This window comes from Apodemus sylvaticus, chromosome 19 (assembly GCF_947179515.1).
Source record: "Apodemus sylvaticus chromosome 19, mApoSyl1.1, whole genome shotgun sequence".
NCBI lineage: Eukaryota > Metazoa > Chordata > Mammalia > Rodentia > Muridae > Apodemus > Apodemus sylvaticus.
The window spans coordinates 2,772,148-2,787,192 of record NC_067490.1 but is presented as its reverse complement, the minus strand read 5'-3'; the positions used below and the strand labels follow the sequence as shown (position 1 = coordinate 2,787,192).

Genomic DNA, 15,045 nt, shown 5'->3' with positions numbered 1-15,045 from the left:
CACCAACTCCGGCACTGCCAGTGTCCCTGCTACCGAGGTCATCATCATTGTAGTCTTCATTGTCGGCTCTGGAGAGGCTGTGACAACTTGCTGTACTGCTGTCTGCTACTCTAGAGATTGATCCTGGAGGTGAGGAAAATGGATGCTGGCATTGGGGCGAGCCCAGATTAGAGCTGTGAGAGTCCCTTGGAACTGGGCTGAGGTGTGAGAGGAGGATTTGGGGTCTCCTGGGTCCCCTTGTTCCTGAGCTGTTCCTGATGAAGTCACAGCCTTTCAAAGCTGGGGGCAAAGAGAAGCAGGTAGGTGGGCACTGAAGACAGCTGGGGTGTGCAGCAGAAGCAGAGAGGAGATTGTGCTGAGTGAGTCCCAGCAGGTCACCTCCCTGGTGGCTCAGCCTGGAGACAGCTCAGAGGTCCCCTAAGTTTGTCCTTCTCAGGCCTTTAGGCTCCCTCCTCACCCTCTATCCTTCCAAACAGCAGGTGGTTTGGGAAGAAAAGAGTCTTTTCCTGTTCCTTTCAACCCTGTGTACACCCAGCTTGGTCTTTATCAGCAGAGACTATGAGGACAAACCTGTGTTGTGGGATGTGTGTGTGTGGCACCTGCTGTGTCTGGGGTTGGATATCCTGGAACCATGGCAGGGCTGGTCTGGAAGAGCAGTGTGGACAACCTCCACAACCTAAATCAGGATAAAACATCTGTGATGGGCATGCCAGCCTTCTTGGAGACCTGTGTGTCTCTGAAGCTGGTCACAGTTGTGGATCAGTAGAAAAACAGGTTCCAGGCTATTCCTGAGATTCCTGAGGGAGGGTCTGGGCATACGCTTCATGTTTTGGGGTCACAGAAAGTTTGTGGATGAGGGGGAGTTGGAGTCCTGGTGTCTACACTGGGCTCTCCTCAAGGCTCTGAGAAGGGAAGGGTCTATATTTCTGAGTAGAGCATGGCTGCCCCTGAGCCGGGGCTGAGGTGGGAAGGAAAGGAAGAGCTTCCTCTTAGATGACTTGGATGTCCCCAGCCGCCCAGTCTTCTGAATGTCTGACAGGAGCCAGTTGTGTGGAGCCTTTGTCCTGTGAGCATGGATGTGTTTTGGTCCTGTGGGCTGATCCAACCTGAGTGATGCTGTCTCTGACGAGGGGTCCATCATCTGTGTGGAACTTGCCTCTTATCTTCTGCCCCAAGGTGTTGATCTGCCTCTCCTGTATTTCTCTTCAGCTCCAAGGACATGGAAAATCGCTGCAAGTCCTCTCTGCTCTTCAGTGTCTTCTGCCTGATTGTCCTCACACAGCTGCTTATCTGGGTGACCACAAGTGAGTCTGTCCTGCTCTCTCTTCCCATGACTCTCTGCAGTGGGTAGGATCTGCCAGGTGCTCTACAGGTCAGATGTATAGGAGAAGACTCACTTAAAAGTGTCATCTAGGATTTTCCCATCTTTTATTTCCAATGAGACAGTAATAACCATCTCAGAGAGCATGCACACGTCAGCCTTTGTGAGCGTGACACTGGAATATTGTGAGTCTTTGGCCAGCCTGAGCGCCACAGCCAGAACCTACCTGTGGAGCACCGTCGGGATAGCCTTAGACTGGCAGTGTACCTGAGTTGTGAGGAGTGTCAGAGGCCAGTGTTGACTGCAGCAGAATGACCCAGGGAGAGAGAAGCAGGAGCGAGGTGGAGAGGACTGAGCTGGGAGCAGCTCTGAGGTCCTGGTGATCTCCACTGGGAAATGCAGAGTCAGGACTAGCCTTGAGCAGAGCAGGGACAGCCTTTGACTCCTTGTAAGGGTCACAGATGTGTGTTTCAGGAGACAGCACACAGGTATCTTGGTCTGTCCAGTGGCAGCAGTGTGCTAGACACAAATGGAGCAGTTCAGAGAGACAGGGAGCTCTAGGGAATACAGTGCCTGTGTCAAAGTCCTTCAGGTTTAGAGGACCAAGGGTTCCCAGAGTGAGGCGGCAAGTTTCCTTCTTTATCAGAAGTGATTGGGGCACCTGGAATGCAGGTGGCTGGTTCACAGAAGTGTCCTTTGGCTCTGTATACTTTATTTCATGTGCATGGACCTTTCCCCCCGAATGTATGTCTGTGTAACACCTGTATGCCTCATGCCCACAGAATCCAAGAGGCAGTTACCCATAGTTATGAACCATCCTGTCTGCTAGGATCTGAACCTGCGTCCTCTGGAGGAATCTCCTGCATGTTAAACACTCAGCTATCTCTTCAGCCTTGGCTCTATGTTTTAATATTCATATTATTAAGTTGATGAAGAAATTGGCTGATAATGGGATTTAGGATTGGGTGTTCAGACTTTCCTGAGGCTTGTATGAAATCAGTCAGTTACACCCGTGTCTCCCAAGGTGTGGCCAAATAACCAACTGTGTGAGCATCTGTAGTGATCTTTATAAATGCATGCTCTTGAACCCACCCAAACATACTGAGGCTAGTGCTCTCAGTGACAATTCAGTTACCTGAAGTGCATCTGGTGACCAGGTACACGCAAGCTGTAGGAAGAATACACAAGGGATTGCTTCCTGGAAAGGAATCCCTGGGCCAGGGACAAAGGCAGACGAGGTCTTGTTTTTTGTTTTTGTTTTTGTTTTTTTGCACCATTTATGAGGTGCACTGCTATGTCCAAAAATTACTTGAACATTAGTGCATTAGTCATGGATTATTAATGCACAATGCCCAGAGCAACCCCATCTATTGCTTGCTTTCTGCTGGGATGATATCCCCTCAGAGTGTGTTCTCTGCATTGTCCTGTGTCTCTCCCGCCTCTCACTGCCACATCTGTGTCCACAGAGCAGTTCTGGGTCTTTGGTCCCTCAGACCCCATTGTGGCTGCACCAGGTGGGGAAGCTGTCCTTCCCTGCTCCGTGTTTCCAGCCATGAATGTGGAGAACATGCAAGAGCTGAGGTGGTTCCGTGACAGATTTTCAGAAGCAGTACTTGTCTATCGGGACCAAGAGGAGCAGAAGGAAGGGCAGATGCCTGGGTATTCACAGCGCACCTCACTGGTGAAGGACCAGTTCCATCAAGGCAAGGCTGCTGTGAGGATCCAAAATGTCCAGCCATCAGATAGCGGGATATACGTCTGCCACTTCAAACAGGGACTGTTCTATGAAGAGGCCATCTTGGAACTGAAGGTGGCAGGTTGGTTAACTGATCCCTGTTCTATAATCCTTGGGTGACCTGCGTGTGGGAGGACATGGAGGGGTCACAGCACTCAGCCCCTTACTTTCTTGTATGTTCTGAGAGACGTTCTCATGTCGGCCAGACTCCTTGCTGTGCAGTGCTGGGCTCACAGGGATGCTCTGGTCTCTCATTTTTATCTCTACCTATTTTTGGGTTCCAATTCTGAGATGAGAAATAGGTAGTGCATTCCTTGATAGATTAATTCAACCCAAATTCTATGTGTGGATCTCCTGAAGTGTGCTGAGTCTAGTTCTGTGGACCAGGGATCCTGTTTGCATTATGAAAATACCCGCTGTGGTAACGTATAGTTTAGAGATGTCGGCAGGAAAGTCGCTGTGTGTCAGTGAGCAGTCAGTGAGAAGTGATGGTCAATGCTAAAGACTGTGACTGAGGGGAGGAAGGAAGGATGCTCAATGCCTGTCTTCCCTGGAGAGGAGAGCTGGGCGTGAGCCTGTTGAGAGGGTCACAGGTGTGTGGATAATGGACAGATGGAGTGCTGGTTCCCACCTCAGGGCTCCTGTGTTCAACTTCCTTCAGTTTCCTCAGGATAAAGGAGCGTTCTGTTCCCCACAGTGGCTCTCTTATCTTTCCTCTGTCAGGCAACAGAGGGTCAACCTAGTCCCAATCCAGGAATCCTTTCCCCTTCAATTACCTTGTGCCATGTAAAGGGTTCCGTGAGTTACATAGTTGCTTCTGGGGTCCCTCAACATAAAGTGGCTCCTAGGTGTTCATATCTATCCTCCTGCAGCGATGGGCACTGTTCCTAAAGTGTACATCAAAGGTCCAGAAGATGGTGGACTGCGTGTTGTATGCATGACTTCAGGGTGGTACCCGGAGCCTCGGGTGCATTGGAGAGACTCCAGAGGAGAGAATCTCCCAGCATTCTCTGAGATCCACACTAAAGATGCTGGAGGACTGTTCAGCACAGAGACCTCGCTGGTGGTGAGAGACAGTTCTGTAGAATATGTGTCCTGCTCCACCTTCAATCCCATCTTGGGTCAGGAGAAATCCATGGCCATGTTCATCCCAGGTGAGATCTGTCTGTCACTCTACAGAGCCCGGGTTGTGACGGTCTTCCTGGAGTGTGCTGGGCTGCCTGTCCTCAGGTTCACCCATTTCTGGCTCTCTGTCTGGGCCACAGAGCCCTTCTTCCATCAGGTCTCTCCCTGGAAGCCAGCTTTCTACGTGATCCTGACCATGACGGGACTTCTAGTCTTAGGGGCAAGCTTTCTTATCAAGATAGCACATTCTCTAAGTTTGAAGGTGCAGCTGGAATGGGGGAAACTTCAGCGTGAGAAGGATGCGTTACAGAAGACAAAGGCAGATGCTCTGAGGACTACTAGTAAGTCACCATAGCAGAGAAGGACAGGGTCAGAGCCCCCAGGAGGGTCCAGAGTTCTGAGATCAGAGTAGTGGGCCAAATAAAACCCCAGAGAAGATGGCTGAGTCTTTTGGTTCAGGTGGTCTGTAGTCCAGAGTATCAAGAACCCAAGCTGTGTTTCCTTTCTTCCTGCCAAGTGTACAGACTCCATCTCCTCTCTCTTTTCAGGTGCACTCAAGGAGGAGCTCGGTGAGTGCTGCTTTTCCTCCTGAGCCCCCTGCTCCCCTCAGGAGGCCAGTAGCTCTCTTGACTTCTGTGTGTTGCTTTTTCAGATCGAAGGAAAGCAGCCTACAATGATGGTGAGTGACAGCCCCAGTGTCCCATGTTTCCATGTGTGTCCTCTCCTTGATGCTAGGCAGAGCAGGTACCTCTTTTGGGGACAGAAGTAGAATTTTCTAGAAGGTGGAAGCCTGGTGTTTAGGTTCCTTCTGATCTCTGCCCATGAGCTGGAAATTACATGACTCCTGGGTTTGTCCTATGCCCTGTGTCTTAATTCAGCCACTTCCTGACACTTTTATTGGTTTCTTGGGCTCCACAAGCTCTCGACTTCTGTCTGCACCTGTGATCAGACTGCACTATTAAAATTTCTTTAAAGGGAGTGTCTTAGGTAGGTTTCTATTGCTGTAATAAACTAATGTAATTTGGTGAGTGAATTCTTTATTTTTTGTATGCATTTTCAAACCACAATTTGTGACTGGGAAAAACCAGGGCAGGAACTCAAGGCAGGGACCTAGAGCAGGGACCTGGATCAGGATCTGAAGCAGAGACCACAGAGGAAGGCTGCTTCCTCGTTTGCTCCCACTGGCTTCTCCAACTGTCTTGCTGGCCCAGTCCAGGATCACCTGTGTAGGGGTGGCACCGCCCACAGTGGGCAGGCCCCTTCTACATCAATCAATCAATCAATCAATCAATCAATCAATCAATCAACCAGTCAGTCAGTCAGTCAGTCAATCAGTCAGTCAATCAACCATACCCCACTGACTTGCCTACAGCCAGTCTATTGGGGCCATTTTCTCAGTTGAGTCTCCCTCCTCTCAGATGACTCTAGCTTTTGAAAAGTGACAACACCTAACCAGCAAAAGATGATTATCAGTAAAAGAGGTCACAGAGCCAGCAGTCTGACCTGCACCCATTCCTCAGTCGTCCTCCAGGGGTCTGTTCCCTCAGCTCCTGATGGTGCTGATCAGGGTGATGGGTAGAGACTTGGGTTGCTTCCCTCCATGGGAAGGAGATTGTCATCTGCGTGCTCCTGGTATAAATGTCCCTGGCTTTAGAGTTATTTCACCCGAGGAACTCTGAGTGCTTCTCCCACGAATTCATTTCATATGCACACTTATTATCAACATTCTATTCTTCAGCACACCTCCAATACATCCTAAAAAAAAGAGCTGATGTAACTTTTTTTGTTAGTTGTTGAATAACTTTATTTTATTCTTACACTGCCTTGTTTTGTTTGTCAAAAGTGAATCTTAACAATTATAGACTGGTAGTGTGATGACCACTACTATTATTACTTTCCTTTTTGAAGTAGATGCAGGTATTTTACAGTTGAACACCATGCAGAAGGGCTGGAGAGATGGCTCAAAGGTTTAGAGCACTGTGTGCACATCCAGAGGGCCTGAGTTCAATTCCCAGCAATCACATGGTGGCTCACAACATCTGTAATGAGATCTGATGTCCTTTGTTGGTATGCAGGTGTACATACAAATAGAGCATTCATACATGTAAAATAAATTATTTACATACATTTAAAAATATTTTTTAAAAAAGCCATGCATATCAGGGGACAGTGGGGGAAACTCACGCTACAATTCCATCTTTTGCATCTGCGGACCAGGGAATTTCCCATAATACTCTGGTGCTTCTGCAGCTTGCAGGATCAGGCTCCTCAGGGTCCTCTCTCCTCCTAGGCATAGCCCCACCTTTAGAATGGACGGAGGAAGGTTAGCAGACTCTTTGAGTGGGGCAGTTCTGAATGTGTTCTCACCAGAGTGTGTTCATTTCCAGCCTGGAGGAAGGCCCAGCTGTATGCAGGTATGTGACCCTGTAGACTGCCTCCTCCGGGGCAGAGCACATGTCTCAGTTATTTTCTTCTGCTGTGATGAAACATCAAGACCCAAGCATTTCCTCATGGAGGAAAGCGTCTACTTGACCCACACTCCCAGTCCATGTTCACAGCAGGTCAAGGCAGGAACTGAAGCAGGCAGGAACCTGGGGGCAGGAGCTGAGGCAGAGGCCATGGAGGAGTGCTGCTTGGCGGAGTGCCCCTGTGGCTTGCTCAGCGTCTTCTCTCCTATGTCCTCCAACCACCTGCCAAGGGATGACAGTGCCCACATGGCTGGGTTCTCCCATATCTGTCGCCAGTCAAGAAAGTGTCCCACAGACTTGCCTCCAGGCCAGTGCTATGGAAGCATTTTCCCTATTCAGGTTCCTTGTTCCCAGATGACCTACCTGTGTCTATCTGACACAGAAGCCAACAGGACGTAGACATCCTCTTGAGCTGTCAGAGGCTGTGTCTTCCCAAAGGAGACCTGCACAGGACAGGGCCCATTAAGAGACAAGAGCCACAAAACTTTCCTTCCCTCTTCCCAAGATTCTTTGTCTGTCTGTCTCTGTCTTTGACTCTGTCTGTTTGTCTATCTGTCTGCCTCCTTGTATCTTTGTGTGTGCATTGGCAAGAGTGTAGAGATCAGAGGACAGAGGTCTGTAGGAGTCAGGCTTAGTTTCTCTCAGTAGAAGCACCATTACCTGTCAAGTCCTCTCTGTGATTTATAGACTCTTAATGGTGACTTGAGGAGGGCCTTCTGATCATGTCCTTCCCCAAGGAAGTCTGGAGAACTTAGGGGCTCTCCGTGATAGAGATTTTTTTCCTTACTTATTGTACATTCATAGTTGGTGTTTCTATGAGAACTCTAATTGAGCTCAGTGTTTCTTGGTTTCCACAGCTGTAACCTAGTGGAGTGGAGTCTTCCCTCTGGTCTGCCGTTGACATGCTATCTGTGTGACTAGACATTTGTTCATCTCCCCAGCAGGAGTGTGCACAGCCGTGACTGTCGTGTTTTTCTGACCTCTCTTTCTTCAGTTTCTGTCATCCTCTTCTCTCTGTTTCCATCCCTCAGTTTCACCCCCAGGATGAGCTAAGGGTTCTGCTGTCCGTGTCCCTGAAGAAGCCTCCATCAGAACACTGCAGGGATTCCTCTTCAGACTCACAGGATACATTCTGGGTTTGTCTATTGTCACTCAATAGACATCTGAATCAGTGGACATCTTGTAGGTGCAGGTTAGTGGGGAGTTGGGCTGCTAGCAGAGACTATGGAGGAAGGTGATGTCCTTGTGGATCAAAAGTGCTGTCTTCAGAAGATTCCAGAAGCCAGCCTAGGAGGTTTGGGAATCAGTTCTCCCTAAGGTCGTCTTTGTTTCTGTGTCCTCCTGAACGTTGCGGTTCCCGTGCTTTTGTCTCAGTTATGAGTTCCTTTTCTTTCTTGTCCTGTGGTGCATTGGTGTTCTCTGTCTCTGTCTCTCTCTCTCTTTCACACACACACACACACACACACACACACACACACACACACACACACACACACATTGTCTCCCCTTCCCTCTCTCTCTTTCTCTCCCATACTGTCTCTCACCTTCTTTCTCTGTCTCTTTGTCTCACTGTCTCTCTGTCTCCCTCTGTCCTCCCCCCCTCTCTCACACACACACACAAACTCTCTCTCCGTCTCCTTTCCCCGTCCCTTCCTCTCTGTCTCCCAGGCTCTCTCTCCTTCTCCTTGCCAGTTCTTGGCATCATTATGGTCCCTGTTGATTCCTTCTTCCAAGACCACAGAGGTCCTCAGGGATTTTGCCTTTAGACCTTGTGTTCTGATATTGGTGTCCAGTGCCTCCAGGATGTTTAGGCATTGATCGCATTGCTGAGGCATGTGCGATCAATGTAAAATCACACTCAGCTTCCTGTGATGGTTGTATTAGGGGAACCCACATGTGAGTTAGAATTGATAATAAGCATTTTCTCTCTTTTTAAAAATTCTGCCTACCTACATATCATCTATCCCTCTAACCCCCTCTCATCTGTCTATCATCTGTGCATCAATCCATCTGTTTATTTATTCTGTGAATGACTGTTCTTGAATGTGTGTCTGTGTGCCACGTGTATACCTGGAGTCCAGGTGAGTGTGTTATTCTCCCGGAACCTCAGTTACAGATGGTCATGAGCATCCCTGAGCGTGCTGGGAACTGAAGCCATGTCTTCTGCAAGAGCATCAAGTGGTCTTGGACTTTCGTTTGAGTGTTGTTCTGTAAGACCAAACACCAGGCCTTGCAGGCTCTGTACTGTTGAGTACCACCCATGGGGCTGCTTTCTCAGACAGAGTCTTAGGGTGTGGCTCCACGTTGTCTCTAACTCCTCATGGAGCTTAGGTTGTTCTCAAATTCACCGGCCTCCTGCTTCATCACCGTCCCTTCCTCCCATTCTTGGAAAAGTTCTGATTCAAGGCTGCGTCTGGGACCTGACAAGGCACAGTGAGAGGATGCTTTTCTGCCTTTATTAGGGATGGATGTTAAGCCCCACTGTTCCAGTCTTTATGGGAGGACTACAGCAGATGTGTATTTGTGTGTTTATATGTGTGTTTTTATGTGTGTATCTCTCTTCCTTTGTGTGTGTGTATGTGCATGTGTGTTTTATGTGTCTCTCTTCATTTATGTGTGTATGTATGTGTGTTTTATGTGTATCTCTCCCTCCCTCTCTGTGTGTGTTTTATACCTCTCTGTCTGTCTCTGTTCATGTTTGTATTCATGTGTTTGTATGTGTGTGTTTAATATGCATCAAATCTCTCTCGGTGTGTATGTGTGGTTTTTTTATTTTAATTTATTATATATAAATACACTGTAGCTGTCTTCGGACACACCAGAAGAGGGTGTTAGATTTCATTATGGATGGTTGTGAACCACCATGTGGTTGCTGGGATTTGAACTCAGGACCTCTGGAAGAGCAGTCAGTGCTCTTAACCTCTGAGCCATCTCTCCAGCCCCATATGTGTGTGTTTTATATGTATATCTCTCTCCCACTGTGTGTGTGTGTGTGTGTGTGTGTGTGTGTGTGTGTGTGTGTGACTAGCATATTGTTCCCACAACTCCCACTTTGGAACCCCTGTGTTCAGAAAGCCTGTGTTTCTGAGGACCCCTGCTGACTGGATGGGCATAGTCTCTGAAACCCCTCACCTGATCTGTGTTTCTCTTGTAGATTGGCGCAAGGAGCACTTCCAGGCCTGTGAGTGACTCCGTGTTCCTTAGGGACACTCCTCCTCTGCTTCCCATGGCTCTGGTCTCTCCTCTCCTCTGTGGTGACTCAGGTGTTGATGGCTTCTGTGGTGTGGATGGCAGAGGTGACAGTTACTAAGCTGGTCTCCTTAACCAGTGCCTTGTTGTCACCCCTAATTCGGCATTTCTTCCTTCCCTCTGCTTGCAAGACCTGGGTTTGAGCCACAAGGCTCTTATGTGAGGGACTTAACCCCCTAGAATAATCTAAGATATTATGAGATGGAGGTGGGGGCAGCCTCTTCTGGATACTGGACAGGAGCTCCCATGACTGGTAACTCTCTCTACAGGAACTTTCACTCTGGATCCAGCCTCTGCCCACTTCTCATCTCCCAGGACAGGATGAGTGTGACCCGGAAGGACACCATTATGTGCTTGGATGAGCTCTTCAGTGTGTTAGGAAGTGAAGGCATGTCTTCTGGAAGATATCTGTGGGAGGGGAAGCTAAGAAATGGAAAATGCAGCAGATGCGTTCTGGGGGTCTGTAGGGAAGGTGTGGACAGGAAAAACTTCTATTTTGACAATCCAGATTTTTTTTTTTTTTTTTACTGTGGGGCAGTATTGGAGTAGATATTCTGCCTATATCGACTCTCGGAGGGCTTCATTATCCATCAGGCAAGCTCCACAGAGTGTGAGGGTGTTTGTGGACTACCCTGAAGGTGACATCTCCTTCTATAACATGAGTGACATGTCCCACATCTTCTCCTTCCATGAGGATTACTTCTCTGGGACTCTTTTTCCATACTTCAGGATTAAGTCTGGAAATGTTTCAATGACTATCAGCTCCATGGCAAGTGTGTCTGAGGGGGAGGAGGGAGAGGAGGGGGAGGAAGGGGAGCAACAAGAGGAGGGCAAAAAGGGGGAAGACTCTCCATTCCTCCAGCGTGCCAGGGACACTCTGCTCCCATAGTGTGCATCACCGCCTAAGTCTTCAGTGTGACTCCTTGTGGGAGTGTAGAAGCCACAGGCCAAAGCCCCCACGAGTGCTGGAAGGGCCTGGAGCCTCACCCACTGCTCCTCAGTCTGACTCTGAGGCTGTGGCTGTGGCTGCAGCGAGGCCATGCTGTGTGTCAGGTGGCGGAGGATAAGCCCTGACTGTTGTTTCAGCGGGGGTCACTCAGGCTGGGATGAGCTCTGGGAAGGCATTTTCCTGCTGGTGTTAAGTGTCATTTTATTGGGTTTTGGACAGTTGTCAAGCAGCAGACCGAGGGCCGAGTGGACATTGTTTCAATTTGTACATCTGGCCTTGGGCTCCTCGGGTCTGATCTGTGTCTCGGCCCTGTGACCAATGCTGTAGTGAATATGGGGGAGCAGATGTCTGACCCACGACTTCCTGACTTCTACCTTTGTTCCTGGTGATGGGATTGCTGGATCCTAGGTAGTTCCTTGAAGTGGACCTTCTCTGTGGACAGTGATATGTCCATCCATCTCCATGAACCAGTCTTATTGTTATATCAGAATCTGCCTTGGATTCTTACACAAATCTTTGATTTCTACATTGGAGTCTTTTTCTTACAGATTTATACATATGACTACAGAAATTAATTTATGCTTTATAAAGGCTGGCCTCATGTATTTTAACTTTTTATTGTTTAGTTGTCTATTATCTATCTGTCTATCTATCTATCCTCTATCTATCTATCTATCTATCTATCTATCTATCTATCTATCTATCTATCTATCAATTCTGTCTGTCTGTCTGTCTGTCTTTAAAGAAAAGATTCCAGGTAACCCAGGCTAGCTTGTGTTGGCTTGAATGCAAACATCCCCCATACATAGACGTGTTTGGATTGTTGGTCTCCAGTTGGTTGTACAGTGTTGGTAGATTTGGGTCACATGACCTGAGGAAGTGTGTCCCTGGGGCGGGCTTTGAAGCTTCAGAACAGGGCATCACCCCCAGCTGCCCTCTCTGCTTCCTGCCTGTGCTTGAGGCACAAGCGCTCAGCTTCCTGCTGCTCCAGTCACTGCTCTTCAGCTCTGTCAGCGTGGAGTCCTGAGTGCAACCCTCAGAGTGTAAGACAAAACAGAACAACCAAACAGACAGCCTCATCCACTTCAATCATTTCTCTTTGAATGTATTCTGAATTTATCAATAATTGCTTCTTCCAGTGAGCATTGAAAAACCAACTATGACTCTAATTGGTTTAAACTGTTTTTTTTTGTTTCTTGTAAATATTTATATCTAATGTAACTTTATATTAAGTGTTTCTATATCATGTAAATATCAAGTAGCTCTTTGTGGTGTGTAAAACTCATGAGAGTCTCAATTTTCAGGATCTATTAATAAAGTTTTATAGACACATAGTGGCATTCTCTTATTTGTGTAGTCTGTATGGTTTCCTTGGGTCCAAACAAGACAGAACTGAGCAGGTGTGACAAAATATAGGTGGACATGAAAGTGTATTTGTAGTGGTATAGAGAAATTGAACTGACTGTTACAAAAGAATTATTTTATTTTGTTATTCTGGTGACCATTTTTAAAGTAAAGAATGGTGTTGTGTGGAAGTTGGTTTCATGGTTGTACAGAGCAAGGCAAGGACAACCTCTGACCTCAACCTCACACATGGGGACCCCACTGTCTCCTCATTCAGATCTCACGCTGACAGAGGTTTCTCTGCCATCCTGCTGCATTATGGGTAACTGTGGGGGAGGGCACTGCGCAGTGAAGGAAGAATAGAGGGTGAGGTGGAGGTGTGGAAAGGCGTGGAGGAGTGAGGGCTGGAGAGTGGGTAGAGATTGAGGAGCTTCGCAGGGGGGAAGAGGAGGAGTGTGTGTGGGAATAGGTTAATTATCACGCAGGGACAAGGACACAGCCAGGACTCATTGAGAGGGAGAAATGGAATAGACATTGTGGGTGGTTGTGGGTGGGTGGGGACGAGGGACTTCAGGATGGGTTTGGGATCAGAACATGAGGGATCAGTCGGGAGAGGTGGGAGGAGGACAGTACTCAGAGAGACAACTGCAATGGGGTTGGAATGGGGTAAGGACGATGATAAGGACTGTACAGGGGTGGAGGGATCAGAACATGAGGGATGAGGTCGGGAGAGGTCGGAGGAGGACAGTACTCAGCAAAAACTTCACAGAAAGTGACATTTAATGTTATTTCATTATTAAGGATCTTTTGACTATGAGACATATATGTTTCTGTCGACTTCCCCCATTCCCTTACAAAGAAGAACAGGACGTCTTTACCTCCAGGCAAGGTTACTTATTGTGGCAAGGTAGCTACTGGACAGATATTGCTTATATCATCTATAGATAATATACTGTCCAGAAGGACAAACAGAAGTGGGGCAGTCGACTACTAACCTCTGCCAAGACAGGGAACGCTGGTCCTTTCTATGTCCTCCTTCATGAGAAGTCTGCCAGATGGTTCTGGGCCAGAAGGCTGAAGACAGATGCTCCAATATTATAAGAAATTATGGACTGTCTAGATAGTCACCTGTCTGTATAATTGTTTTTATGTTTAGGAAGCTATGTTTGGTGCTTCCTATATACTCTGGTAATATTTAATTTGTTCCTGGATTTCTGGCAGGGTTAAAGACTAGTTATAATCTCAAAATCAAACTCAAGTAGTTCAGCCTTGAGAGAGAGGTTATAGACTGAAAGACATGATTTCCAGATTGAGTTTCAGGTGTAAAAATACTTCAGGGATAGAATTGTAAGTTTTTAAGTTCAGAATTATGGTAAAGTACTTTATCTAATTGACAAACATGATGGACTAGATATTAATTGTCACATCTAGCACTTTGTCATTTTCACATCCTCTGTAATTTACATGATTATTATGGTTTTGTTCAATTTATATCTGAGGGAAGAGTTTCTGTTTCAATTGGACAAAAAAGGTGAGATGTAGGGTGTGGTTCTGATGCTTTGATCATGAATCTGCATGTGATCTCTGAAGGTCCTGTACCACACCTGATTCATGATCTATCAATAAAGATGCCAGCTAGTGGCTATTGAGCTCCCCTGCATAGGTGGGGCTTCCAGTTTTCTTGCAGGGAGGCTAGCAGAGCCAGGGGAGGAGAAAAGATGATTCATTCTTGTGGGCATGGTGGTGGGTGGTGGAGGAGGAGCCATCAGCCATACAAGATCTCAAGAAGACTGGCCATTGGCTGCTTCCTCAATTGGGCCTGGGGTAGCAGGTGAGATACTAGAGACATAATTAAGCTGAGGGTAGATTTAGGGGCTGAACAAGGAGAAGGTAACTGAGCAACTGCCGTAGAGGGCAGATTTAGGGGCTGAGCTGGGAGGGAAAAGAAGAGTAAGAGAGCCAAGGAAGACTGAGAAGTGCCCAGCAATTGAGTCAATATGGTGGGCTGAAAATAAGCTAGTGTGTGTGTGTGTGTGTGTGTGTGTGTGTCATCCGTGGATCTGAGAGAACCTTGGCAATGCTTGTTGTGAAGTACACGCAGAGCTTAAAGCTCAGTAGCAAAATCTCCACTCTACAGATTGTTCTACTTCAAATTAAGCAAAACTCCTCCAGGTGTGCCCTCCATTTTTGTGTGTGACTTAATTCCATATGTTGTCAAATTGACTACCAAGAATCACATCCTATTGTCCCTGAGTACCCACCAATACCAGTTTGCCAGAGCTAGCCCAGTACCATAGTCTTTGTCTTTTTTTTTTTTTTATGCTACAAGTGATAGTGATCAAAAGTCACCAGAAAAAGAGTACTTGACAGAAGCCTTTTATTGGTCCCAATGTAAAAAAATTTTTATGGGGCTGGAGAGAGGGCTCAGTGGATAAGAGTGCTTGCTGCTTTTGCAGAGGACCAGGGTTCAGTTCCCACACCCACATAACTGTGCAGAAATACCCACAGCTCCATTTCCCCTGCCCTAATGCTACCAACTCTGTGAACCCAGGCACACATGAGATGCACATAAGGACATGCAGGTAAAACATGCTTCCACACTGCACAAAAGTGCATCTTTGAAGAGGAGTCTTCACCTGTTATTGGGTGTATAGTGTGGGCATCTGTGTGAGTACAGTCAAGTGGGAACCAGTGTGCCCTGTCACGGCTCCCACATGGAGGTCCAGGATGGTGGTCAGGTCTGTTCTCACCCTCATGTGGGTCCACAGTCACCCTCAGGTTGTCAAGCTTGGGGGCAATGCCTTTATCTGCTTAATCATGATGTCACCTCCTGTTTGCTGCTGATCTTTCCCTC

At 47.5% G+C, this 15,045-nt stretch overlaps 1 protein-coding gene and 1 pseudogene across 1 annotated transcript in view; both read left to right on the top strand.

Annotated features, from left to right (window-relative positions):
- Nucleotides 1-15,045, top strand: part of LOC127670111 (butyrophilin subfamily 3 member A1-like) — a 62,447-nt gene that overhangs the window by 16,462 nt on the left and 30,940 nt on the right. The gene's annotated exons all lie outside the window — the stretch shown is intronic.
- Nucleotides 1,043-10,892, top strand: LOC127669818 (butyrophilin-like protein 1; annotated as a pseudogene).